This window comes from Sitodiplosis mosellana, unplaced genomic scaffold, assembly GCF_009176505.1.
Source record: "Sitodiplosis mosellana isolate CC-2019 unplaced genomic scaffold, AAFC_SMos_1.0 Smas_scaffold_2, whole genome shotgun sequence".
NCBI classification, from domain to species: Eukaryota; Metazoa; Arthropoda; class Insecta; order Diptera; family Cecidomyiidae; genus Sitodiplosis; species Sitodiplosis mosellana.
In genome coordinates, this window is record NW_022595245.1 from 2,079,445 (window position 1) to 2,106,867 (window position 27,423).

At 38.3% G+C, this 27,423-nt stretch overlaps 1 protein-coding gene across 13 annotated transcripts in view; it reads left to right on the plus strand.

The window, feature by feature from the left end:
• LOC129565429 (neural-cadherin) overlaps positions 1-27,423 on the plus strand; it is a 261,698-nt gene that overhangs the window by 63,344 nt on the left and 170,931 nt on the right. For 3 of the 13 annotated variants that reach the window (XM_055440345.1, XM_055440346.1, XM_055440348.1), the window contains exon 1: positions 256-9,385. The exons of the other annotated variants lie outside the window; for them this stretch is intronic. The gene's annotated coding sequence lies outside the window, so the exon portion shown is untranslated. Of the gene's footprint in view, positions 1-255; positions 9,386-27,423 lie in introns of those variants that run through there. 13 annotated transcript variants of the gene reach the window in all.

The following is a 27,423-nucleotide window of genomic DNA, read 5'->3' on the forward strand; positions in this document are numbered from 1 at the left end:
AAAACCCATACACATAATCTACATTTTTATTTAATTGGGCATTTGTCAAAATGAATATACATCTTTGACGGGGCGAAAATGCACACACTAAATATGTCCATTTGAGAGGATCGTTCTGCCATTCATGGCCATTTATCTCTATTATGTTCACTCGCTTTTTTCTCTCGACTCGGCACATGCAAACAGTGCCTGACTGGTGAGTGTTTGTGTAAAAATTTGCGCAATGCGCGCTAGCCTTTGGCAATTTTTGATCTGTCTAATGATGACCGTGTACAATGGCTACTTTCGTTTTCGGTGGAAGAGAGCAAGAGAGTGAATGAGACACAGAACGCGTTCGTTTGTGGCATTTGCCGTTATTTTTCTTGTGCGCCCATGCACAACCGTTTGGAATGACCGGAACGCGTCATTTTATTTCTCAACACTAATTTTTCATCAGCGCGCATTTTATAAGTTGGTGCATGTTTTGGTTCATGGCAATTTGTCAGTTAAACAAAGCGGTTTTCCTTTTTATCGCACTGGATCACCATACATCAAACCAGCTCTCGAACGATGGTGGCAAGCAGTGGGAGAAAAAAAACGCTATAGTTATTATAAGAAGCAACCATAGGAAAAGTATCCAATCATAAGACGAGATGAATGTGCAGTTCGGCAAATGTGGCCGCCAAAGACTGAAAGGACAGAGACTGAATGAAAGAACGACACAAATACACACGCACACTGAGGAAGAAATGGAAGTAATGCGACTATGTCTATATGCATTGTATACACATTTGAATTTTGACTTTTACCAATTTATCCACTTATCCGTCAGCATTACGACGCATAAAATGGTGCTGTTACAAATACGTGTTTGGAAAGCCATGTATGGTGAAAAATGGCTCGTTCAAAAAACGAACTGGACTTTATTTTCGGGAAATGTTCATCGAATCGTGGCACGATCAAGCAACAGCAACAGCAACAGCAGCATCAGCAGCCACAACCAAACGACAAATTCATTTCGGCTTTATTATGATATACGCAAAAGAAAGAATGTTTGTCAAAAGGAAAATGCTTTATATGCATTAAAAAGATGGAGAATGAGGAACAGCACACGCAACCACACACACACACAGAAAGAGAGAGAGAGAGAGAACCATTGCCCAAATATTATATTTCACTGTTTTATTACATTTATTAAGTGAGATAGATGGTCAAAAAGGGTTTATTTGTGTGTGATTAATGAAGACAAATTTGTGTTTGACTATATTTAGCAAATGGGCCGAATGAGAGAGAGAGAGAGAGAGATGTGCTAACACAAACACACACATACGCGCGCGCAAATACCAAATATATACATCCAAATGCTGCGTTTAATGGATTTACTTGGTTTTATTTGGCTTGGCTTGCCTTGAATCTTTCTTTTTATTTTTCGTTTCCTCTTCTCATGTGCGTGCGTTTTTGCTGAGCAAGATGAAGAAGGTCATTTTAATTGATGGAATTGAGCTCGCATGGACGAAGTAAGCTTCAAATGAAACAAACGAGTCTTACGATTCGAGCTAAAGAGAATATATTGGATTTTCATCAAATCCATTTATTAATTGATGCTCATTTGCTACAATGTTTTATTATCATAATCATTGAGCTTCCCAATCGAAAGCCGCCTCGCGCAAATAAAATATTCGGGAATCCATCCATGGCACAGATTCATTTAGTGTGTCGATCAATTATTCACGAGCTAATAAAAATAAATACGACGAATATAATCATCATGCATATTTACATTCCTTTTTTTCCTTCAACATCTTCAATTTTAATTATCGCAAAACTGGCGTAATAAAAACGAATGCATAAAGGGTCTTCTTCCCTTGTTGGAAAATGAACGCATAAAATGTATAAAATGTCGAAAGCCGACTTACAAATCGGAATTATTTCGTCTTAAAACGTCTGGGAAAGGAATCAAACTCAGACATTTCTGCATTTTATCAAACGATGCAAAAACGTGAGCAACACGAAAAAAACACCAGCTCATGAGCGCACATTATGTAAATTTAATGAAGAAAAGGAAAAGTATCGTTCTACCGTGTCGTATCGCTTTTTGCTCTCCATTAAATTTTCACTATTCGCAATGAGATGCAGAGAGAGAGAGAGAGAGACACACACAGACGACACACCGAGCAGGTGAGAGCACATACAACGGATACATTTTAATCTACTTTGATTCAATTTTGTGAATGTGTCTGTGTTTACAGTGCGCGCAAAATACATCATTCCCATTCTTGGAATGGAAAATCGTGCGCGCTACCGTAGTAAGCATTGCACTGAGTAGTAATCTTCTTATCGTCACGGCTGTATTTTCGATGTCTACAAGAAGTAGAGAGATAATTAGCAAATGCTATGTATATCGAATTTGATATTGCTACAGACAGTTCATGCTTAACGAGACGTTGTATAGATTTTGTGATGGCAAAGATGCGATTTACGTGGAACGTTTTTGATCAATGCTCGATGATGTTTGTGCAAAGTGAACATGATACAACACGGAGCGTGCATAGGGTGAAAAAAGGAGTGCTTCCGCTAGAGATTGCATAAATCATGGTGTCGATACATTTTGCCGGCAACGGCAAAACCCGAACCAATTAACCTGAATAAACGGGCGAGAACGAGTAAAATTACGAATGTCGACCGAAAACAAACTTTCTCCGCACAAACACACACATTCACGGTGACACCAACAACGGAATGAAACAGAAAAAAAACTATTATTATCAGTGCCAATGCTTTCATTTAATTCCAAACAAGAGCAAACTACGATAAAATTGAAATAAATCTTAATTAATGCAGGCACGGAGAATTTATAGCATAGCGTGGAAATTTTCGCGTTCAGAAATGAGGCGCTCGCGTCCTATATGTGTGTTAGTGAAAAGTGCAAAATTCGCACCGTTGTCTTTCCATTTCAATGCTTTCTCGATATAATTCACGCGCGTGTAAGTGTTTGAGGATCGAAGGAGGCACGAAGTGTCTGCACACAGCAGCGGCATTTTGTTTCTCGTTCAAGATGATATCATGCTGAACTTCGGCTTTGGCATCGCAAGCGATAATTTCGGTGCCGTCCTTCAAATTTGCATGAATTATGCGAAAACACGAATTTCAGCTGGCTCCTTATGGTTGCTGAAACCAATTAACATCTCTTCTCGCCCAGATACTTGCTCTCACATCCACTTACTCACTATCTCTCTCTCTCTCTCTCGCTCTCTCTCGCTCGCTCGCTCGTCGAACTGATGCCACAACACGAATAAATTTTCCTCAAACCACCTGAATTCGCACATCGTGTTTTTGTTGCTGCTCATCTACATCTTTTTGAGCTTAGTCATGCATGAGAACAACTGCAACAAAAAAATCATTTGATCTCATTCCACAGTTAACTTTTTACTACAGTGCTGCGCTGATGCTGGCGAAACTTCCAGGGAATATTGTAATATATATCGCATATTCAATGCAAACTCATTACAATTCAGATGAATCGTGTCGGACTGAAAATTTCCGTGCCAATCTTTGGCTCAAACAAAGACAAACAAAGGATAATTAGACGAGATCAGAACCAGAAGAAGAAGCCCTTTTTATGCGGAAATTGAAGCTGTAATATATTGCGACTAGTATTTTCTTTTCTTCTTTAACTGTGCACTTTACGCAGACAATTTATAGTTAAATTTGCATGCTGTTACTTTTCTGCGGATGGCTTCAAATCCCATCCGAAAAACGCTCAAAGCATTGAATTCCAAGTAGTGTGCACCCGAATACCGGATTTATGCCTTTTTTCTACTGCGTCAATCACAATTAAAAACTTTGCAATTTTTCGGTGAAATAAGCAAAACTCAGTTAAACACACATAAACGGTCAAATGAACGAACGAACTTTGAAACCGAAAGCTCTGTAATTTTATCTCCCTTTGACAAGCGTAAAATAAACAAATTCACACGCATACAATAATAATGAAACTAAAATAATGGGAAAATTTATGAAAGCAAACGCAGCCAGCAAGATGCCGTTGCCAAACTTTTTAATAAAATTGTTCGATTTCTTTTGTGCAAAAGTAGCAAGAGGAAGTTGTTACGTTGCCTCTGGTTGCGAAATGCAACAACATTTTCTTGTGCTCCGACCAACTGAGCGTGAAAGAACGAGAGAGAGAGAGAGAGAGAGAGAGAGAGAGAGAGAGAGAGAGAGAGTGAGAGAGAGTGAGAGAGAGCACAACCAGAGTAGAAATGTGAAACACTTAACTATGCACAACTATGTGGCAACACTTTGATCATTGAATGTGCTTTACTTATTCGAAAATGTGAGAAGAATGGCAAACAGAACAAGTGGCAAAGAGAGAGAGAGCGACTGAAGCACATGGCTCATACGATTTCGTGCTTTAAATTGTAAAATTATAAATGCAGCAAATGCAACCGACCGACCCGCTCCACCAGATACACACTCACATAGTAACATTGTACAGACAACGCGAATGCTACGATTTTCCGCCACTAAGTTTTAATATTAAATTGTTGGTGTTGCAATGCTCGAGTGTGCGCTCGCGTTCGTTCTTCTTCATTTCAGAATAATTTTCCTACTGACTTTGCCCGAATACAATGTGACAAAAATTAAATAATCGCGCATAGTTATTTACATACTCACAGGAACTTAACGCTGCACTTATCACCCGCCGACAGAGAAAAAAATTCTCCGAAAAACCGTCGGCAACTCAAGTGGCCTGTGACGAAGCAGCAACACTGTGCCCCAATTTCCAACATGTGTACCGAAAATGAAAAACAAAGCCAACAGTTTTGCAAACTTTCAGTGCAAATACATTTCAAAATTGATAATGCAGCAACACATTATGGCCTGAGACGCATAAAGCAGCGAGTTTATATTGGAATTCAGAGTAAATTGGATTCATTTAAAAGAAATGGAGTGCAAACAATATTTGCTCGTTCGCCCAAAATGGGGCGAAATTCAAATAGAATGAGCTGGCAAAACAAAAGCAGGCTATGCCTGAATTCAGACAAAGTGTTTATTTGCTAATGGTAAAATTCGCAATGTTTGCTTCGTCAATCAATTGATAAATCTCTTGTTTTATTGCTATTGCTATTTTGTAAGTAAATTTAATGATAAAATTCAGATTTGAAAAACGCGTCAATCAAACGTGATGTTGTGTTCGGTGGTGGAAAATCCATAATCCATAATCCATAATTCCATATTGTAATCCTGCTTTTAGCCGGTCGCATAATCATGTAACTCATTTCGAAAACAGAGATGGAGTGAGAGATAGAGAAAATGAGAGTCAGAGGCCCTCTCAACCATGCCAATTTACACTTGTGCTCTGCCGATGACGATATTTTTAATGGTGTGGTGAAGATTTTCCAGCCTGGCTGCCATGAGCAACGATGATGCTGTAGACAGACAAACATATCGGTCGCCGTAGTTCAGATTCTCTTTCAATAACCTTCACTGTTTTTATCGATCAATTTCAAGTAGAGATTATATGCGGGCGATAGCGTCATGTTGCTACCACAAACGACACTCAATATTTACCCCATCCAATTATCAGTTAGCTAATCTCTCGCACCAATGGTAATTTTCGTAGAAAATTCAACGCGGTGTGTTTGCCGAAGAAAGCTGGGGTGTGTATCCAACAATATCCAGCGTACAAATTCATCAACACAAATCTCATGGAGATGCGGTGAATTTTCTTTGATTTTATTTTTTCGGCGAAGGCGAGAAATGTCATAAAAATCTGGGTCGTAAAATGTTATAATATGAGCTCAGTGTATTTAAACATGCAGCACTACCAAGTGCGCACCACAGAGATAGTAGATCCACATTGACCCAATGTATTGGCATTGTTGGTTCCCCCATTGGATTTCACGGCAAACGAATGGACGGACACACACGAAGAAAAGGAGAAAAAAAATCCCCATAAAAATTCCGGTATTTGCACAAAATACACAAAAGCTCAAAGCACACTAAATTCAAATACTGAGAACGAGCAAACACAGAGCGCGAGAGCAGAAAAAAAGATTCCTCATTTCTATTCAACATCTTAATGCTGTAGTTTGTATGAATGTTACCGTTAGTTATCGTCTCTAGCCACAGTGAATGAGAACACACTGAGAAGGTATGGTTTTTTTTCTCTCTTCTGCTGCCGCAATTGTTTGTCAGTGGTTTGTTGGTGGGAAAAAAAGAGAGTGGAACAAAAATTCGGCCAAATCCTCATGTGATTTGTGTTATGAGATTATATGCGAGTAACATCGATAAAAAAAAAACGCAGATAGCATTTATGGATGAACGTTTTGTTATACTAAACGCTCTCGATTCTTTTTCCACATCGGTGCGAAGCTGGTGTATAGAGCTGAGCTAGAAAAAATACGTGCACGTGGACATAAAACCTGGAGAGAGAAAATGATGGGAAAAAAGGAAATTCAGAGTGAATGAAAGAAAATAGGAAAAATTCATAAAAAGCGAGCTGTATGAAAATCGAGCGCAGAAAATATTATGAGGTGATGCTGAGACCACATGTCAATTATATCGTTCACCACAGAAATGTCTCATTTTCGATCCAACTCTCGTTTATATTACGAACTCTATTCGCCTAATTGATTGAAGTTAAAATTGAGTCGATTGTGTTCGCGCGCAGCATGCTAACGCCGTTTTATCAACTAGTTAATGCCGATCGTTTGCTCCATAAGCCATTTTTATGCTACTGATTGTTGTGTAATGTGCTCTTGTTATGGTGTAAACTCTGACCACATGCATTTACCATACGCGCGCAGCAGCAACATCAACACCACCAACCAACAATATTCTCAACGGTCGACGACATTCTCATCGGTCTCCGTGGTGTGTGCCATATACGGAATTCCGTTCCATTCTCAAGCCATCTCATGTGAATCACACGCGCTTCCCTACCTCGCCATATATATTCTTGTTGTGTGTTCTTTTTTTGCTCGTTCACGGTGAGCGGGTAAAGCCAAGGGCAACATGCAACAACGCAACGTATTAAATGTGTATATGTGCTTATTGTCTAATAGTTTTATAGCGTGCACATTTTTTTCACAATTTCCATGGTCATAATGACTGCTGTGCTGCTCGCTTGCTTGCTTCCTTCGGCATGGGATGGATATTCATTGTGATTTCGCTCGTTATGCACTTTAAAATGGTGATCGCCTTGTTTAATTGATGTTACACTACAAAACGATTCGGAATGTGCGCCGTTTGTATCTCGGGTTTTTTTTCCCTTCATTTCAATGTGGCCGCTTCTCGGAAAATTTATTTCAAACATGTGCTCGCAAACGCATATTTGCAACGAACACATACCGAATAATTACTGCACCCCAAAAATGCCACTCTTGGCGATTGTGGTGAAAAATTTAGAAATGAAATGCGAACATGGCAAAGCTGGTTTTCCGACCAAGATTAATTACGCCATCCACAATACAAAATTCATACCATTTGTTTGTCTTATTTTTTTTTTGGATTTTGGTGCGTCTTGTTTGCCGATGGCCATTGGCCATGTGGTAAATCACCACCGGTGATGCATTTCAAAATGGTGCCCATCCGAAAGAAACCGACGCAAGAGTTTACACTCATTGCAGCGCTTGCTCGTGCAAATCATTTCACATTTAGAACAAAACAAACATAGGTTGCTTCAAACAACTTGCGTTTGCTGAACAGCCAAACCGGGAACTGTTTTGGATGAGCACGCTGCTGTTTTATTTGAATTATTACATTGCAAATGGATTTCAACAGTCTTAATAGAATCCATTGACAAAGTGAGTTGCACGAAATTGCAAGAGCAAAGAAATCTTTTCACTGTTTCACTCGTGTGGATTTTGATTTCTCTTTCAAAATTTCATTTTCTCATAATTCAATTGTTGTTCATACGGTGAATCACATGTTGGAAAATGCGCGCTCGTTCTTCTTTTGCCATCAAAACACATCGCAATGTGATTTCGTGAAAGCCCTGACACAATGCATCATCATCGTTTCAACAAACTCGAGACAAGACACCGTCGTCTCGATAATATATTTATATGTTGGCCGACTGAATGAACCATTCCATGAGGTCATGCGCACTGAGCGCAAACCGTTCCAGGGAAACGTTGCGAAATGGAAATTCTCGCTAACATTGCGAAAACATTGGCTCGAAACACTTCAATGGGAACGTTTCTTGCTTCTCCTTCCATTTGGAATGTGTAGCCGCCAAATTTTCGACTCGGAACCATGCAGACGTGTTGGTTACCGATGGAATGCTTGGGTGAAAATCAACTGGCAATTGCTCCATAATGAAAAACGCAGCGAATTCGATTCCAATGGAAAACCGACGAGCGCGCGCACACAGAGCAGAGGAGACGAATGCGTTTTGGTTTGTGTGTCAGCAGAGCATAGGCACATGGATGTGGGAAAATATTTGTTGAGAGAAGAAAAAAAGAATCACTAGACAAACATTGCGAATTCCATCCAACATTGATGTGAACACATGCGAATTGAGCGAGAGAGCATTGTGCACTTTTGCTTCGTATCGCACGCAATAGTGATTCAGTTGATGTCAATGCGGCCAAACCTCATGTTCATACGCGCTCTCTTACCCATTGTGTACTCTACTGTGCGAACGAATTTTCATTTTTTTATGTGCCGACTGCCCTTTTAACGTTCCTGTAGCGTGAACGAGAGGAAAATACAGCAGCAGCAGCAGCAGCGATAGGCATGAATTTTGCGAATAAAACAGAACAAAGATTTAATCATTTGCATTTGAATTGGAAAATTAATTGACGATTTAAGTTGAGAAACTCGATAGTTAAAGGCGAACAAAAAGATAACAATTGAATCCAAAAAGTGTGATTCTGTGTCCATGTGAATGGATTGTTTTTTTTTCGGTGTTCAACATTGAAACATTGAGTGTGGACTTGTTTCCAAGAGAATTTCCGTTAATTGCGATTGCAAAACGTTGAATTGTGCTTGTTCAAAAAGAGATGAAATGAAAATTTTTTTTTTTATCAAATGTGCAAAATAGCGACAGAAAAAAGCTTATAAATACATCCAGGTGTTTAATTGGATATTGTGTAAATGAATTGATGACAAAATACCCCGTTGTCGATTGATTTTTTTCGCAAGTGAAGCAAATTGTGAATGATAACGAATATCAGATTGATAGCAAAAACAAGCGAAGAAAAAAGTAACGCTGAAAAATAAAATCAAGAGAAAGAGAGTGAAAAATCGATTAAACAGTTAACAGCATTTGTTATTTTGCCATTTCTGTTGAATGAAAAATAAAATATCGAAGCCGGAACAAACCGGATTCGCACATATTCCAATCGAAAGTGAGTTGAGAATAAACAAAGTCTACACGAAGAGACATAAAACTGAAAACGTACGTATATTTTGTCAATTAAACTCATGCAATTTTGTATCGGAATCATTTTGTAAATATTTATATTTTGTTTCGTCGGTCGTCGGTCGTCGGTCGTCGGTCGTCGGTCGTCGTTGGTTAAGTGTTGGTATCGTTTTTGATTAGTCTCACAGTTTAGTATTCCCCATTGAAAACATGCCGATATAAGTGAATCATGGCTTGTTGAATGTTTAACGAGAAAAGTCGATAAACTGTGTGTAGTATGCTATATCGCAACACCTTTTGGGAGTTCAAAAGTTTTATGCTTACAAAAATATATTGACTTCATTTTACTTCTAAGCATTGGCTTTAGGAACGAAACCAAAAATCCTCCGAAAAAATACCTAACGAAGATCATTATTCTTTAAATCTGGAAAATTGAAAGTGTTCGTGTCGAAGTTTGTTTGGTGTTTTACTTCCGGCAATGCATTCCTAGCTCATATGCAAGATAAAATTTCGGAATTTTGCATACGAACGGGAGATAGAGAGAGAGAGTGAGAGTGGAGGAGGGAGTGGGAGAGAGAATAACGAGATATCGGTCGACTCGTTAGAAGTTCGCACTCAAACAAAGAGAAAGAATTTATATGGTAATACGAATGCGTACAGTTCTTTGATGTGTTTTTTTTGTTGTTGTTGCGTACATTTTGGTGTAGCTTTGCGAAGAGAGAGATAAAAATGCGAGTGGCAACGCAATGTGCGTTGCCGAAGCGAAAATAGACGTAAGTGCGGATTCGCTCGCATTTTGTTCAGCTTTTTTTTGCTTCTATCTAACTTTTTGATGGGATATCTTTCATTTTGATAGCAGGCATACAAGCTCAAATTAGCTAGGATTTTTTTTTTGTGTGATCTGAGCGAAGAAGCAAAAAACGCGTACCCAACGAAATTTGAGGCCGAAAATGGTGAAAATATGCCGACAAATATTTGTGTATGTATGGATATTTGTCTGCTTATGCCGAACGGAATGAGAATTTCATTCAATTTTGGTCTCGTTGGCTTCGATCGACCGTGTTGTTCAAAAACAGATGATTGCTGTTGTTGTTGGTGATGGAATCATTTTACTCGACCGTTGATGCTTTTTGGCTTTCATTTATTCACGTATTCTCGCTTTCCTTTTTCTTTCTTTTTTTTTTTTTAAATCAAATAAGAAAATTGAGTTTTTGCCAAACGACACACACACACACACGCCGCTCTGTGGGTATATGTGCCATTCTCTTACCCACTGTACTCAATGTCGCTCGTTTTTTTGAAAGCTTGTCATCATCACAATCATCGGTTTTTGTCTACTTTGTTCGCATCTCTCTGTCATCGTCTCTATTTTGACGGTAATACTGTTCACCCATCGTCATTTTGTCGAACTGGTATTTTACGGAGCATGTGCTCGTTGCTGCTGCTGCTTTTGTCTTGTCGTTGAAATCAGCGTTTCTCATTTTAAAGCACAAAACCTAATGTCATTTGACAATATATAGACAACGACTGACTCCGGAACCAAAACTAGAACGAACGAAAGAACACAAAAAATGTACAATACAATCTTTTCCCGAGCTTTATTTTTATATTCACTGCTATTTGGTGTGCATGTGTGTATGTTTGCGAATGCGAAATTGAAATAAAATTCAATTACATTGTGTGGAGCATTTGCGTGCACATATGTGCGGTGCGAAAGCGCTTTATTTTCCCTGATACTAGTTTTTTTTGTCGTCCCCACCGTCACCCTCACTCTTCTCCGAGCTCTATTTTATCATTTCAGTCCGTATGTGTGCACTAAAGTCCCGTGTCATAGCTCTCTCACTTCATTCAGTTGAGTCAGCATCCGTCGTCATAATTTCAACACCAGCAGCAATAGGAGCAGCAGCAGCACAAATGTGACGATGTATGTTGGCAAGTATTTATGTTGATTACGTGTGAAAAGCCAACGTATTTGCTGTTTTCTTTTTCTCGTGCTCGCTCTCTCTCTCCCACCACAAACCCATCTCACATATAATCATGATGCAAACAGGAATTTTACTTATCTCATTTCTGTTAGCTGCTTCATCGAACAATTTATTTGTGCGTGCTATTCACAACTGCTGTTTCAAATCTAGTTTTCGACTTATTTTCTGTCAGCTTGCGCTAAATGGTTTCGTTCAAACAGACCGATTTTTTTCACTCTCATCGGGAATGAAACAACAGTAAAAGATACCACCGAGCGACATAAATTGAAGTGGATAACTTCTGCTAGATGCTGTTGCAAAACAACCGACTAATTTCAGCGGATGTGTACTTTGATGTGATGCACGTGCAATTCGTTTTAGCCAAACTCAAACCTGACAACATCATGATCAAATGACTTAATTAAATTCGAGTACTACAAAAGCCACGGTGTGGATGTCGAAAGACACACTTGTCAAGCTAAGCTTGGCTTTGATGCGCGTTTTTCTCTCATTTTCCATAATGGCAATGTTGTTTTTTCTCTCTCGCAGAAATTGCATCACCAACTGTGTGAATCGCCTTGTGAATAACGGAATCATTTACATCCACACCGAGCGCGAATAGAAACAAGGGGAAAAAATTGGTGTGTATGCTTCGTTGAAAAGGTTGACGACGAGATGAAAAGCACCGCGCGCGGGCTAATTCTATTATAATTTCAGCTAATTCGCACCAATCGTTGACGGCGCGTTTGCCAAGAGAGAGATTCGTAGGCATGTCAATGATATCATTTGATGAGTTTCTGCCGTGTGTTAATTATAAAAGCAATTATCTAGCGCTTTGCCCGTAAATGAAATTGTAATTCTATTAACGCAACACGGCATCAAAACACTGATGAACAACATATTTCTTGAGCTTTTTGGAGGGCAATATGGTGAATTTATTATACGGGATGAATGGCATGAAAAGGAAAATCACCCATGCACACACACACACGCATACGATCGTTATGGCATAGTGGAAGAGAGTAAAAGCGCACACATTTCTATTGGATTGAACATGGTAAAAGAGAGTGAGAGAGAGATTTATGAATTTTTGCCAAGCATAATAAGATACTTTTGTCGAAAATGAAAAAAACTCAAGAGCTTCAAGTGGCTAAATAGATGTATCGGACCAACTTGGTACATTATACGCATTAATCAAATCTTCCAGCGATGCGAGAGTCAACGTATCTCTCTCTGTGTGAGTTTCGCCGTTTCTCTCTCTTTTTCATAATACAATTCATCTTCTATATTACAGTCTATTCGTTCTAAACAATTGTTTAACAACAGCCATAAAATGAAATGGTGACTTGTGCTAAGAGCACGGCATTTAACATTCCGTTTACCATCCATTTCGCCTGCGTATGAATAACGGAATGCCGAGAGAGATAGAGAGATAGAGAACATTTTGATCGAAAGCCGCCTATAGTATTTGGGAATAAATATTTTTTTTTACGTAGTTTTCAAATGTTTGATGCATCACGAACGAGAAAATATGTTTGTCTAAACAAAGTCATCATATCGTCCACTTATCGCGAATTGTCTCGCATTTTGCCTGCTATTTTCAGCTGTTTTGTCCATTTGATGGCACTGTGTCCACTACGCATCAGCGTGTATATATCCATTCGGTTAATGCTTTTGAATATTTTATAAGAAGACATATTTGGCGTCTGATACAGTTTCAGTCGGCGATGTGATCGTATGCATTAAATTCATCGTCGGCCTTTCCTCTTTTCTCCGATTGCTTTACCATATATTTATAAAGAAAGTGGGCCGTCGAATCACCAAGGCAAACACAGACATCATAAAAGTCGTTTTTCGGTGGCTGCCCCTTTTAAATCGCACATTTTATTTTCGAAAATGTTTCGATTAACTTCGCACCCGACAGCGTTTGTTTACTCACAGCATTTGCGTTCAATTGATACTTTTATTCCGGCAATGCCGTACTTTATCGAAATTAATATTCAATGTTTCATGCTGAAGTTAAGAATGAATAATTAAACGGGCACGTTTCATATTTTGGCTTTGTGTCATTGCACTTACTTTGCGCAAGCGGATTTTCCGCCATTTTTCCCTTGAAAATCATTTTGATTGATGAACATTTTAATTAGTAAGCTCGGCCAATTAGGCCATGCCGACTTTTTCTTCCTTTTCATTTTTACCCCAGAAGTAGAAGAGTAGATGATTCCGACAAATTGACTTAAATGGGAAATGAAAAATTTCGGCCTCTTGTGCTATGTACAATGGGAAAAAAGTTGAGAGTTTACGAAATCTTTTGCAGTGATTAATATGGTGTGCACACAAGCATACTAGAGTGCACAAACAAGGAGCAAGCGAACGAGCGAGCATTCATTGAGCTCCGAACATTGCTCAGTTTCAAAGTCAAATTAGTCAAATCAGCCGTTTTGCCACTCAAACTTGCAGCGCGTGTCTATTTTTCATTGAAGCTAACTAGCATTAAAAGCTGCAATTTTTTTTTCGTCGGTTGTCTCATTCTCTCTCGTGTCGAAATACAACAGCAGAGTGAAAAAAGTTGGCATCTTTTTGTCGCAAGTTTCGGTGAAAATCTCGAAAGAAATTCATCATCATCATCACGCTTCTATTACTGCCGTCGCCACCACCGTTGTTCTCTTGCTACGTCAACCGAATCAAGAGAACGGACAGTGAAATGAACAATGCGAAAATTAAAAATAAGGAAGCAAATCTTGGCGAGCGAGCACAAGTGAGCGCGTGAAAAAAATGACTTTGCCAATGACGGGGAGAAAAAAAAGCCCAGGAAAATTCGCTGTGAAATACGAAAAATAAGAACAATTTGACTTTAATGAGCATACAGCTTGAGGTGACGGCCAAAGAATGCTATTCAGCTCCAGAGAGCACCAAATGCCATACGCATTTTCTGCTTTTTATCGTATGCAATTACGTCGTCACGGCAACTTTTCAATTGTGTGCTTCGCCGTCGTTTTTTTTTCTCGCTTTCTCTGCACTTCTTTGCATACCATTTGTTACTGGCGTGCGCTTCGTTTGATCCCATTTTCAAATATGTTTCAATTATTTTTGCAACGTCAAATCGAATAGAAATATTACTTTTGACACTGCGTTGCAGCAGCACTGGAATTTAGCCCGAGTCAGCCGTATTGTTTCACATTTTGCGTTGTTAAAGCAGACAAAAATGACGAAAGACATATAAATTGTGTACCATCAAAATCAGAGTACATGTACTTTGGGTGTTACATAGGCATACCCATATTTTGAAACATTTCATTACTAATCACGGCTCGCTTTGTCTATTCCGAAAAATGTGCGGAATGGCAAAGGGAGCGGTTCTATTCACTTAAAATTAACGGTGCAATTAAAAAGTTCAAAACCACAAATAACGTATTTTGGTCGATTTAATTTCATTGCGTGAAAATATGGTTAGGAATGCCCTTAAAAATACCGTTGGTACGCTCCAAAATTGGTCGGTATGCTTCAAATTGATTAAGCGCATACATGGTAAAACGAGTGGATTCTTTGAAATAAAGTCGATCGTTTTTCGCCAGCCACTCATCGTCTGTCTCTCTTTAGTAAATTCGATTCGCACGGCAGAGGTCCATATTTTTCAAACACACACACACCATGCCGAGTCAAACCACTGAAAAGCTCAATTAATTACATGACATGGGTTATTTAAGTTAGCCCCAGCATTGCGGTCGCTAATATTGTGTAACGTGTTTTTCTCCGTTTGATGTGGTGGTTGGGTGTGTGCGTGTATGTGCCGCTGCGTATGGCTTAGGCCGTACTGCGTCTATAGAAAAGCGCCCCAATATCCAAAAACGAAACACGTAGCATAAAATATTTATTTTGCGGTTGTTATCGGTTTTGGCTATTTTCGTAAACCGAGCGTTGTGCCGCTCACTATCTCTCTCTCTCTCACTCTCTTGCTCTACTCCTCCGGCGAATCGAACGGTTTGTAACGGGGTTTTACTACGGCAACTGCAAAGGCAGCAGTAACGGCAGGCAAACATGAATTACGGTGATATCCTATAACACACCAGTAAATTAATGACGTTCCATTTGTCATTGGAAGATAAATAAAGCGCCGCAAATATATGAGCTTACATACTTTACACACATTTTAAAGTGATTTTATGCACTATTGGCCGTTTTTTGCACACACACACACACACACCCAGCCTAAAACCGTATCAGATGCTCGTTCAAACGAGAGATGCATTAGCCATTTCGGCTTTGTGTACTGCTGGAATTTCATACATATGTGAGTTACTCGCTGCGAACGAAGGCGAGAGAGATGCTGAAGATAAGATACAAGTGAGTGGTAAGCAGTCGACAATCGGGATCTAATTTTGTTTATGCATCGAAATGACTTATTGGGCTTGTGGGAATAACTTGTAGGCATTTTCATCTGTTGGGAATCGCCATTTGAATGCGAAGAAGAAGAAGGTTATTTTACGCTTGAGCTTCTGTTTCCGCTTTTCCTCTATCTCCAAAATGCGGCAATGCAGCCGCCACAAATCGTAACTCCGTTCACACAAAGTTTATTCGTTTGATTTAAGTGACAATTTCGAAGATAAATATATGCAATCCGTGATAACACACAGAAAAAAACTTCCCAGAATAATCAGGATTGTGGCGGGAAGTTTATTCCCGGTTTGAAATGTGTGATAAAGCACAACACGGGTCATCCATATTTTATTTGAAAAAATTATAGGTACATATAACTTTTTCCGCCTTTTATATGACGAATTTCACATTTAATCGTGACTTTTTGTGTTTTGTGGGACGGCATTTTTACGGCTAACTCTTCAACCAAATGAATCCAATTACGCTTCAACTCCTGATAAAAAAGAAGAAATAAAATTTACAATTCAAATGACAGAAACACGGAATAGCATCATACCGAGAATTTGGCACGTTTATTTGCCATGTCAAACAAACTTGGCCATTTATCGCAACCGAAATAATCATATTTCGTAAGTATTTACACGAATCCACCGTGTTCGCAAAGTCGGCTTCGTGTGTCGAAATTTCGTTCGGCAGTTCTTTTCTGCATCGGTTTCGCTTCGGTCTATTTCATTATTTGTTTATTTTGCATCATTCACGTTGGCGAGGTGTGAGAAAAAACTTTGTGCTTTCCGTGCTGATAAGCAGGGTAAAGCGCATTTTCACCTTTTCTTCGTTCGGCAATTTATCATGTCGTGAACGACGTTTTGAATTCACTTTATCATCGTTATCAATACTGTTGACGGTCGTACACAAACCAAAATACACACATTGAGAGAGTGAGCCCCAGAACAAACACTCGCAATGGGAGGACCCACAGCAAGACTAAAGATGCCGAAATCTTGAGCGAAAAAATTGAAAATGTGTTTGTCGTTTTCGCTGTAATTTTGACGAAGGTACTCATTGTCGATCTGTTGTCACCTCATCTCACTACGCCACACCTCATTTCATCTCACGTTGCCTTTACGGCCCTTCAAAATCACACGAAGTTTTCATCAATTTTACACCAAGACTTTTTTCTTTTTCGGTGGATGCGAGCAAAAGTTCGTGCGGCTTCAAAAATTTACGCTTCATTTGGCCAAACAACATTTTCGGATTCAACAGGAAACAACAAATTATTTTGTCAACAAGGATTATATTGAACACGTGTATACGTCATTACATCACAATGAAATGCTATATAGATTTTGTAGGAAATTATTTTGCAAAGAGAAAACAAAACAAAAAATCGGAACGTCAATCCACACATGAAAACAGTTGCCAAGCGAAAATAACGTACAGCGATAATTTGCGACTATGAAATCGGTTAACTTTTCAATTCTATGGGCGCTGCCATATTGAAAATTTACGTGCGATATGGTGCACGCACTCAATAGTTCCACTTATTTTAATAAGGAATCTCTATAGGTGGCGCTGCCACATCGTAATTGACATCGAGTCAAATATTGTCAAATATAATAACATTGTTTATATAGGCTTTTATCGCAGTATGGAAAATAATGTCAAAATTCGTGGATATATATGTTGAACAAGAATTTAGCTACTGTTGCATGAAAACATGGGCTTTACTCTTGTTGCTTTTTTTTCCTTCTTCGCTTCCTCATCCTATTCCAACTGCTGTTGTTGATGTTCATGGTGGTATGGTGGTGGCGGTGATGGTTGTTGAACTGTGTTTTGAAAATTTTATTCCAATTTATTTCGGCTTGGCGTAAAAAGCAAACAATTCACATGCCCACCCCAAATTCCATGAGCTAAATAGAGACAATGTGATTTTCGTTGTCATTCAATCTGTCCACATTGTTCAATATACAAACAAAATTTCGACTAGCACTCAAACACGCGTCGAAAAACAATCACAATAAAATGTATGTGAACATCAATAGAAAAATTATTGTCACGTTCAGTGCATGTCAGTGATTTTCGATGCATATTTGTTTTTGTTAATTGGATTTTTCCCCGCTCATCAGTTTTGTTCAATCTATAACTGTTTCCGAATTGAAAATATGTTGGAACCCAGGCATGGGTAACCGGAATAATATTTTATTCCCTCGATTTGCATCTATTTTTGCGTCCAATTCAAAAAATCCATTTTGTAAATATTTTGTTTAAACATTGTTTATTAAACAACATAAATTTTGTATGAAAAATGTGATTTTGTGAAAATGGCAAACAAATGAATTCCAAGAAAATTTAAATTAATTTGATTACAAAACATTCATTCGTTCATTTAAATTGAAAACTTTTTGATGTGATTCAAATGGAAGGAAATGGCTTTATAATTGATAAGAAAGTGTGCCATTTAATAATTCAAAGTGAATGTGAATAAATTGGATGATAAACAACAGCAATTGCTGTGCTCAATGGCTAGTGACGATGATGATGATGATGATGATGATGATGATGACGATGGACCAAACGAGCACATTATTACAGTGCACACAAACACACACACTCACAAAATGCTTTGATGACAACATCGAGCACAAAAGATTGTGAGTGCGCACGCGACAACGGTGACGAACATTTTATGCCCACAAAGCACAAGCAGGCAACATCCAAATTTAATATTTACTTCGACGTAGCTAAGATTGCTCTGGCGTTTGTTTGACATATAAAACAGAAAATTTGTTTGCATTGTTGTTGTTGTAGTTGATTGGACTTGTTTGTGTTTTGGCTTTTCGAAAGTGGATAACCAAACAAAAGTTTTAATATGTATCAGGCTTTTAGTTTATGATTTGATGCCTCTCGCTCTATATGTAGAGACATTCCGGTCTTGTCTCTCTCTCTTGTCTCACTCTAATTTACATCCACTTGCTGACTTTACATCGTCTCAGTCAACCGGTTGGAGTTATTGCAATTCCTGATCCAACACACAGAGCAAACTAAATGCTGCGAAAAATGTGTGTGTGAGTTGTCTAAAAAACACCGTCGAGACATGTGAGAAGAACAACAATGTTCTGTTATTTTTATTACATTCTCGCAGGTTTTGTAAATTAGTATCGGCAAAATTTTCCGCAGCACACACGACACCACACAATGTCATGTTCAAAATACGGTTTTACCCAAACTCCATATGTTAATAATCGAGCTGCAGATAAAGTCAACTCAACTTTTTGTTTCGTTTGAGTTTTGAATTAATATGGGGAAAAAATGTCACAGATAGATAGTAAGAGAGGGGAGCGAAATAGGGCACAGAAGAGAGAAAGGGTGAGAGCAAAATGGAGAACAAATGAGAGAGAGAGAGAGAGAATACGATGGAAAGAACGAGTGAAAACCACGAACACAAACTTTTTTATCTCTCTAACATGTGTCACATGCGATGATGTCAGGCGGTGAAGAATAGTTACAATAGTTGTTCGAGATGCTCCGTTTTCGAACGTCATTTCCTTGTACCGAGCCCATCAAGCTCAGTTCGAGAAGTTCACCTCGTTCGTTACACAGAAGTAAAAGGCATTTGAAATATTAACCAATGCGTGTGTATTCGAAGAGTGTGGCTATTTAAATTACCTACATGGTGAAATAAGTGGTAGACATTTAAGAAAATCGCATCGTTTGCAAGTGAAATGTACATGAGCATTGGCACCGCAAATGAAAATTACTACACTGGGAAATCGGTCACATCTTAGGAGTAGTGTGTATGTATGTGAATAATTGGATCTTTGGAAACAATGTGATTTATATTAAATTCAGTCCAACACTAACAGACTGCCATACTCAATGGCACTCGATATGTCGGTCAAAAACTCAATTCAGCTAGAAAGGCAGCTGTCGAACGAGGAAAAAATACATGCAAAATATTTTAATATAAACTATCAATCGAGAGATCTTTGAACAATGCTTGCAGCACTCTGTCAATGATCGAGCTCCTTATTTCCTGTCATCTATATTTAGTTGTCCGTTGGTGTGTGTGTGTGTGAGTGTGTCTGTTTTTTCCGTCTCTCTTTTTTTGGCGTGCAGTCACTGGAATTTGATGCTTGCCATGTATTCAGCACTTTGTAGTGTGGCAGATAATGTGAAATAGAGATGCTCTAAGCGCTCATTGGACCGACCGATACGAGTGAGTGAGTGTGTATGTGAAATAGTGCCACTATATGCATGACAATTTAAAGCAGACACATCGGATGAGATGATGCTAGCAGCATCATGCTGCTACGGCTGCTGCTGTTATTGTTGTTGTGGCTGCTGCTAACTGAATCAGCATTGAATAACAGCATAATATAGATGATTGTTTGGGTTTTTGAGTGTTTCATATCGTCATTATGGGCTGTGTATGTGTGTGTGTGTATCGGAGCTGTGTTGAAGTGGCATCGAGCACAGAGGAAATCAAAAGCAAAACCTATAACACTGTTGAAGGTGTGGTGTATGTGCTTGAGCTTGAGCTTGTGCATGTTTCGATTGAAGAGTCATGTATAAAATGGTTTTGCTGTTGGCACTAACCAATCCCACGTTCTTTCGCAACGAACACACTAAACACACCATGCGAGTGAGAGCAAGAGATGCTGGCCAGCCGCACAGCAACACAACACAACACAATGCAAATGATAAGAAGACAATGCACATAAAGCTATGTGTTGAGTCGAGTGTGCCGGATAGAGAGGAGAAAGAGAGTGAGTGAACATGACAGCTCTAACATAGCCATAATAATAGTACAACAAGCGGCGATTTTAAAAGCTTATTAAAGAATAGTTTATCATCACATGGCTTGTAATAGATGCCAGCATTTACATGCAGATATCGTGTGTGTGTGCCCGTGTGCTTTGTACCGCTCTCAACCAAGTCGCTTTTCTCTCTCTATGGTTTTGCATGGAATGATTCGAAAATGCGCTTCGTTTCAGCCTGCACAGATGCATTGAATTTCGGTAACGAGCAGCTGTTTGTAATATTTATGTGCTCTGGATAATCGATGCTCCTCGGCATTTGTGCTGCCGAGAGCACAAGAACCCAAGTGCACTTGGTGTGTGTGTGTGTGTTTGTTCTCTCGCCATGTGAAAAGATTCTCGCCTCGAATAAAATAAATTTCATATATAATATTCAGATGCGATTTGGGTTTTTCGTGTACGCTCATCGTCGTCGCCCGCCGCATATTCGATGCTTCAAACACATAAATATTCACTATCTTGTAAACAATGAATGGGTACATGAAACACGACACTTCGTACCATATTACTCATAGTCTTTGCTCACATATTTTTGCGTTCTGCATGTACGGCATCGCCACGGCACCGTACACAGTAATTCATCCTTCTCCGTCGTCCGTTACTTTAAAGGGTTCGAATTTTGCAGCACCAGCACAAACGTTCGGAGTATTACAAACCAAATTATTGTGCTGCGCAAACATCAATAATTTCCACCGAGACCATATACACTTGAATCGCCCTCTGTGTGTGTATTTACGTTACATTAGATCCGTATCGGCTAATGGTCTGCTTTACCTAGATAACAAGTTCTCTAATGTTTGTGATCCATTGATGAACTTTTCTGACACCAATTATTTTAATTTTCAGCCATTTATCCACTAAAGTGGATAGATGATATGCGATAGCCCATTGTGAACCAAATACTAAACAAGTCTCGCGAAAACATTCAACAAAATGAATTGTGTCAAGTGAACGACTTTATTAAATTCAGGTCCAGAACATCCATTGAACTCACTCGATTGAGATTTTATATTAATAAATATTCTCTCTCTTTTTGAACGGAATAAATTGCATCACATTTACATACATCCATTCAATATGATGCTAAAAAAATATTTCTCGAAAAAAACACACGAGAAAATTAAGCGATGTATAGTGTGTACAGTTTAGGTGGGAATATACATACAGAAATGCGGTAAATGGGATTTTTCAATATAAATTTTTCGTTCGCCCATAGCGCACACACTCGGTTAATTTGTTTTTCCGTATATTTGGGCATTTTAATATTTACCTTCGTAGCCGTACATCAAATATTTTATCGGGACGCGAAGCTTTTAACATACAGGGCATACATTGTGTTGAAGAAAAAAAATACACAATTTAAAACACCACGAAAATCGACCTGCACTGGATAATATACACTTTTTAAACGGTTGGGGTTTTAAACATATTTGATCAGAGAAGAAGAGAAAAAAAACCCGAACATGAAAAAAGCATGTTGAGTAAGTCTCGAGAGAATTATTTGCGTTTTTTTTTCTAATTTATATTTACATAACAAGTGCTTTTACTGAAGCTGTTGCGAAGACCTATTTTGGTCAGACGATCAGCGAGCACTGTTTGCCAATAGCAACCGATGGGTCATTCCCCAGTATACTTCATTCAAAAAGCCTTCATTTCACGAAACATCATAATTGAAATCAAAGAATCATGTCATTTACACTGATTTGCCAACCAAAAATTATTGCTTTCAATGAAATCAGATAATGTTCAAGAATGACGACAAAAAAAAAAACACTCGAAATATATGATAGATACGAGCGAAAAAAGTCAATAGCCACAATTTCAATATACCAATCACCTTTGACCCTTCGGAGAAGGAAAAAAAAGAATGTTTCATGCGGAGAAGGACAAATTGGATTCATTAATTAGTCGTCAATCAATAAGGAGAGCGTCAAGTGTTTAAATAACACGTCAACGACCCATCGAAAACAGTGCTGCTACTTGGAATTGAATATAGACGTCAAATGTTTTGCATATAAAACGACGTCCATCGCTTTGCCCATTCGGAGAATTGTTTGCCAATTTTAATTGAGACCGTCTGAATAAACGACATCATTAATTTTGTCAACGTTAGACGACATTTTTTTTGTGCCCACCTTCGATAATGGTGAATTTATCATCGATTTCGGTTATAAATGGCTGATATAACTCTCTTGATAGAAACTTGTTGATATTTGCACAATATTCGGAATGTATCATTTATGATACGAACACAGTTGAGTGATTCGACTCGATTTAACAATTTTTCTTCAAATTCAATATTTCCCCAATCATTTCCGTTGCTCACGTTTTATCGCCCGAAAATGCTCATATTTTTCAAGTGATGCAGCAATTTTATTAAATTTCCCCTTACATTTCAATAAGTGAATGCGACATAATATTTATTGAGTACAAACTGTCAGCTGTGATTTGTTTGCAGCGTTTTTTCCCTCCGAGAATAAAAAGTTATTTGTTGAAATTACCTAGAAATAGATTCACTTTTTGTGTAGTTGAATGAAGAAAAACATGGCAATTTATGAATTCACATTTAGCAGACGTTCGTGTCTGTTTTTTTTTCACTTTCTGTATGAGAAATGGGGATATTACTTCATTTTATTATATTCAAGTTCAGACATTTGCATGCTCAATTGGTGCATGGAATATATGAATCGGATTTAAACATACGCAAATAGACTCGTTTTTTTTCTCTTCTGTGCCATTTTTCGCTTTCCTGGCGACGGAAGGGAATGAAAGACTTTTGCTTCGAGGAATGTACGACGATGAATATGATTATATACGTGTGCTTCATTTGAAAAAGCACAAATCACCGACTGATTTTCTTGTTCCCTCACTCTCTCTTTCTCTCTCTCTCTCTCTCTTTGCCGTCTAAATGAAATTTATAGGTGAAAATGAAGTAAGAAATCAAATCAATGTGAAGAAACACGATGCTGTACACACAAAAAACCTGGCATCTTCAATTCAAATAAAAAAAAATTGAAGATGAAAAGCAAAATAAGGGGAATGAATACGGACTGCGCTCTTGGTAACACACGTAATTCGAAACAGGATACGTAATTCGCAGCTTTTCAACAAATTACTTGATCGAATCCCAATTACACAATTTGCATATTTCTTGTGCATATATGTGAACGCTTATTGGCATATGAACGCATGGCACATGTATATGGTGACGGCGATGTTATACGGTGACATCGTAGTCGATAGTTTGTACACAGGTTGTTTTCCGTTCAACGGATAAGCAATCATTTACAATGAATGCAATAAACTACGTTGGATCGGTGAAAAGTCGAAGAAAAAGACGTTCGTTTCCATCTTTGGTTCGACACATGCTGGTGTTTTTGACATCTTTGAACGAACCAAACTCATGCATACATACACATACAGTAGATATGTACAAATGACGTGAACGTGTTCCTTTCGCATGAATGACGCTCGCACATCGGATGCTAAAGTCATCCGCACCGAAATGGTGTATGCACGTAACTCCATTTCCAATTTGGTCCTCGTATTAAAATAATGCATTCACGAACAGCAGCAGCAGCACATCGTAACAATGGAATTTCCGAAGCATACGAAATAAGATATTTAAAGCAACAATGAAAAGACAGCGAACGAGGGTATTAGTTAATTTTTTTCTTACCCGTGCAAAACAAATAAAAATTTATTTGCAATACGTCTTTTGGAAAAGTCGTAACATCTTACTGTGTGGCAAGCTGTGTGTGTGTGTGCGCGCTATTATCTGAATATAATTCAGTTGTGTGAGTGGGGAAAAACCCATTGGCATTTGCCTGAAATGGAATTTTGTTGGCAAAAAACCGATTCCGAATAACGGATTTCGACTAACACACTCAATCTTTTGAGTATTATCGTGTGACTCACATTGTATTTGATTGCGCCAATTTCGAATCGTGGCATGACAATGTATATATGTACGGCACATTGATTTCATGTGCAGTCATAACTAAAAGCCAACACATTTTGAGCCTTATAAATTGATCTTTAAAATTCGTGTCTTGTTTTCTAAATACATTTTCCGCTACCATTTTGGCTCAGAGCATTCGATCTTCATTCAGACTATTTTATGGGAAAGTTCATAGTGGATTTACCAATCCATTTCGATACATTTTTGAAGTAGTATGAATCAGGCAAATTTTTTTCTAACCGTTTGCCAAATCTATGGCAAAGTTCTTCGAATTTTGGCGAGAGAAAAAAGAACCACAACAGCAGTTGCAAACCATTTTCTTCGATTACATTTTGCGAATGCCACGATTTATGCTCACTTATTGCTTCGGTGATACATTCATTCCAATTTGTTGTATTGTAATATGAGAATATAGAAAAAGGAACCATTTGAGAAAGATGCAACGACTCGGTTCCTATTCGAGGACGAACAATTTAAATAGAAAAAAAGCAACAGTTCATGAAAAAAAATTCCAAATTGTACTTTAGTAATAGCTGTCGAATATCATGATACATTTAATACGACTTAATTTTCTTGCCATGAGCAAAATGTGTATATATCCGCTTAGGGTAAAATGTCATTACAGCATGTGTCGTATTAAAATGAGCTACTGTGACTTGTGCGAGCCAAAATCACGTCGCATTTTACAATTGTGTTGGCAAAACAATCGGATCAAATGTGTCCGTTATACTGAGATAAAAACGATGACAATTCCAGTTGAATTCATTTTGGTTCGCGTTTTTGCCGCTCTTCTTCTTTGACTTGTTTTTTTTTGTTCTTCTTCACTTTTTTTGGGTCACACCAGCATTTGTAAATAAGTCACTATTTCAGCAATGCTTCACAATCACTGACTTTATTATCTAAAAACGTTACTTTGCATGTGCTTTGCTCGGTGAACGCAATCTCATTTTTTTGTTCTGACTTCAAATGGAATTTAGAACTTGACACCCACAGTCATCGCATGGGCCACAAGCCGTTCGGCATTCATGCGAATGAAAACGTTGATCGACCGAATATTCCGTTGAGTCAGCCGTTTCAAGTTTACCGCACAAAATCATTGCAATGCATAATATTCCAAACACATACGCACATGATGCCGCTTTCGCATGCTGACTTAGCCACAGAAAATCAATTTTTTTTCAGTCTCTCTCTCTCGCTCTCTCTCTCTCTCTCTCTCTCTCTCTCTCTCTCTCTCTCTGGAAATCCAGAGATGCAGCAACAGAAATAGCCGATCAAACGGGAAAGGAAAATGTGAAAATAATGGTATAAATTGAGCAATGGATACGAATCTTATACGATATCGCTCACACTCCCATTCAGTTCACACTACTATTTGCGTATATGTGTGAGTGAATGCGGTGTTTGTCGGTTTGGAAAAGGTTAAAATCACCTAATAAATCACAGACACATGAAACGAATGCTGATTTGTAGGTATATGGTATATCCATTTTAAAAAGGTTCGCTGTATAAAACCAAGTGAATACACGATAAATCATATTGAATGAAAATTCGATAAATTTTAAATTAGGAGCTCTTTTAGCCCTTTATTAGTTCATCACCCAAAATGCGATGGGAATTTTTTGGTTAGCACAAAAACAAAGAAAGAGGGAGCATGCATGTGCGGTCAATAGACAGAATGAAAAAGCGACACAGATAGAGAGGACTGGTATAAACAGAAAAATAGAGGATGAAAAAGCAGCGTTTGGGAATTAGGAATGCTATTTACCATCGAATATTTATCGGTGATGATGCGGTTCAATTGGAAAACTTTCGAATGTGTGCGTGTATGCCAAGCGAAAAACAGCAGCAAACTAAATAAAAAAAAAGCGAAAACGAAACGAAACGAAATCATTGCGAAAACCCACTGCGAAGTTTTGGGGACGTGTGTTTAAGTTGTAAAGGAATTGATCGATGGTTTTTTTCATTCACATTTTCTACATCGACTGTTCTCTGTGTTGTGCCAAATGGATAAAAACGTGTTGATGTAAAATTGAATTTTGACTCGACGTCGGTAAGCCAGAGATAGAAAAAGATTGGCACACATACACATACGTACAAATTCTAACTCAACATTGAGATGAAAAAAAAAACGACCGTGACGGCATTTTCATATAATTCAACTGACAATTGCGAACAATGCATAAACACCATATGGTTGGGGTGTACGAGTTTTCGTTTTGTTGCTCTATTGTCAAGGTACACACATACACACAGACACACATACACACGAAAAAGATTAAAATGAGAGCAACAGCTTGCCTCAGCAAAATGCGATACTCCGTTGGTTTTGAGTTGGAAACGGTTTTCAGTGGTTTATTGCTGCTCATTCGTTCGGTTTGGTTTGGTTTTTACGAGAACTTTTTAGCCGCACTGTGCGAAACGAAATGAAATTGAACTGATTTCGTTTGTGTTGAAAATGTATGTGCGTCGAGATTGAATGTGGGAGAATGTTCGCATTCTGCATAAAACTTTTCAGGTCGGTTGGACGGTTTTTTTTCTCTCACCGCCACTTTTGTTAAATGTGTTGATCTTTTCTAATGAACGACACAACTTTTAGCCCTGATTATTAATTAAATTGGTGATTCATCTGATTCACACGAGAAAAACATACACACACACGCAGCCAGTCATACCGCTGAAACAATCGAATTTTTAACTCAATTTCTTGTCGCTACCTGGAACTTACTTATCTTGATCAGGTTCCATGTAGGTTCACTTTCACAAACCGAACAGTGTCTATCATGAATAATTAATTTGTTCCTCGCTCTCTTTTTTCGGCCATCGAAATTTCTTCTCGCAATTCACCTTGATTTAATTTCAAATGGATACGAGTATGGAATAAAAGACAATCCAATTCTATTTATTCATTCGAATTTCGAAATTCCGATCAACATCTGTGTGTGTATGTGCGTTGTT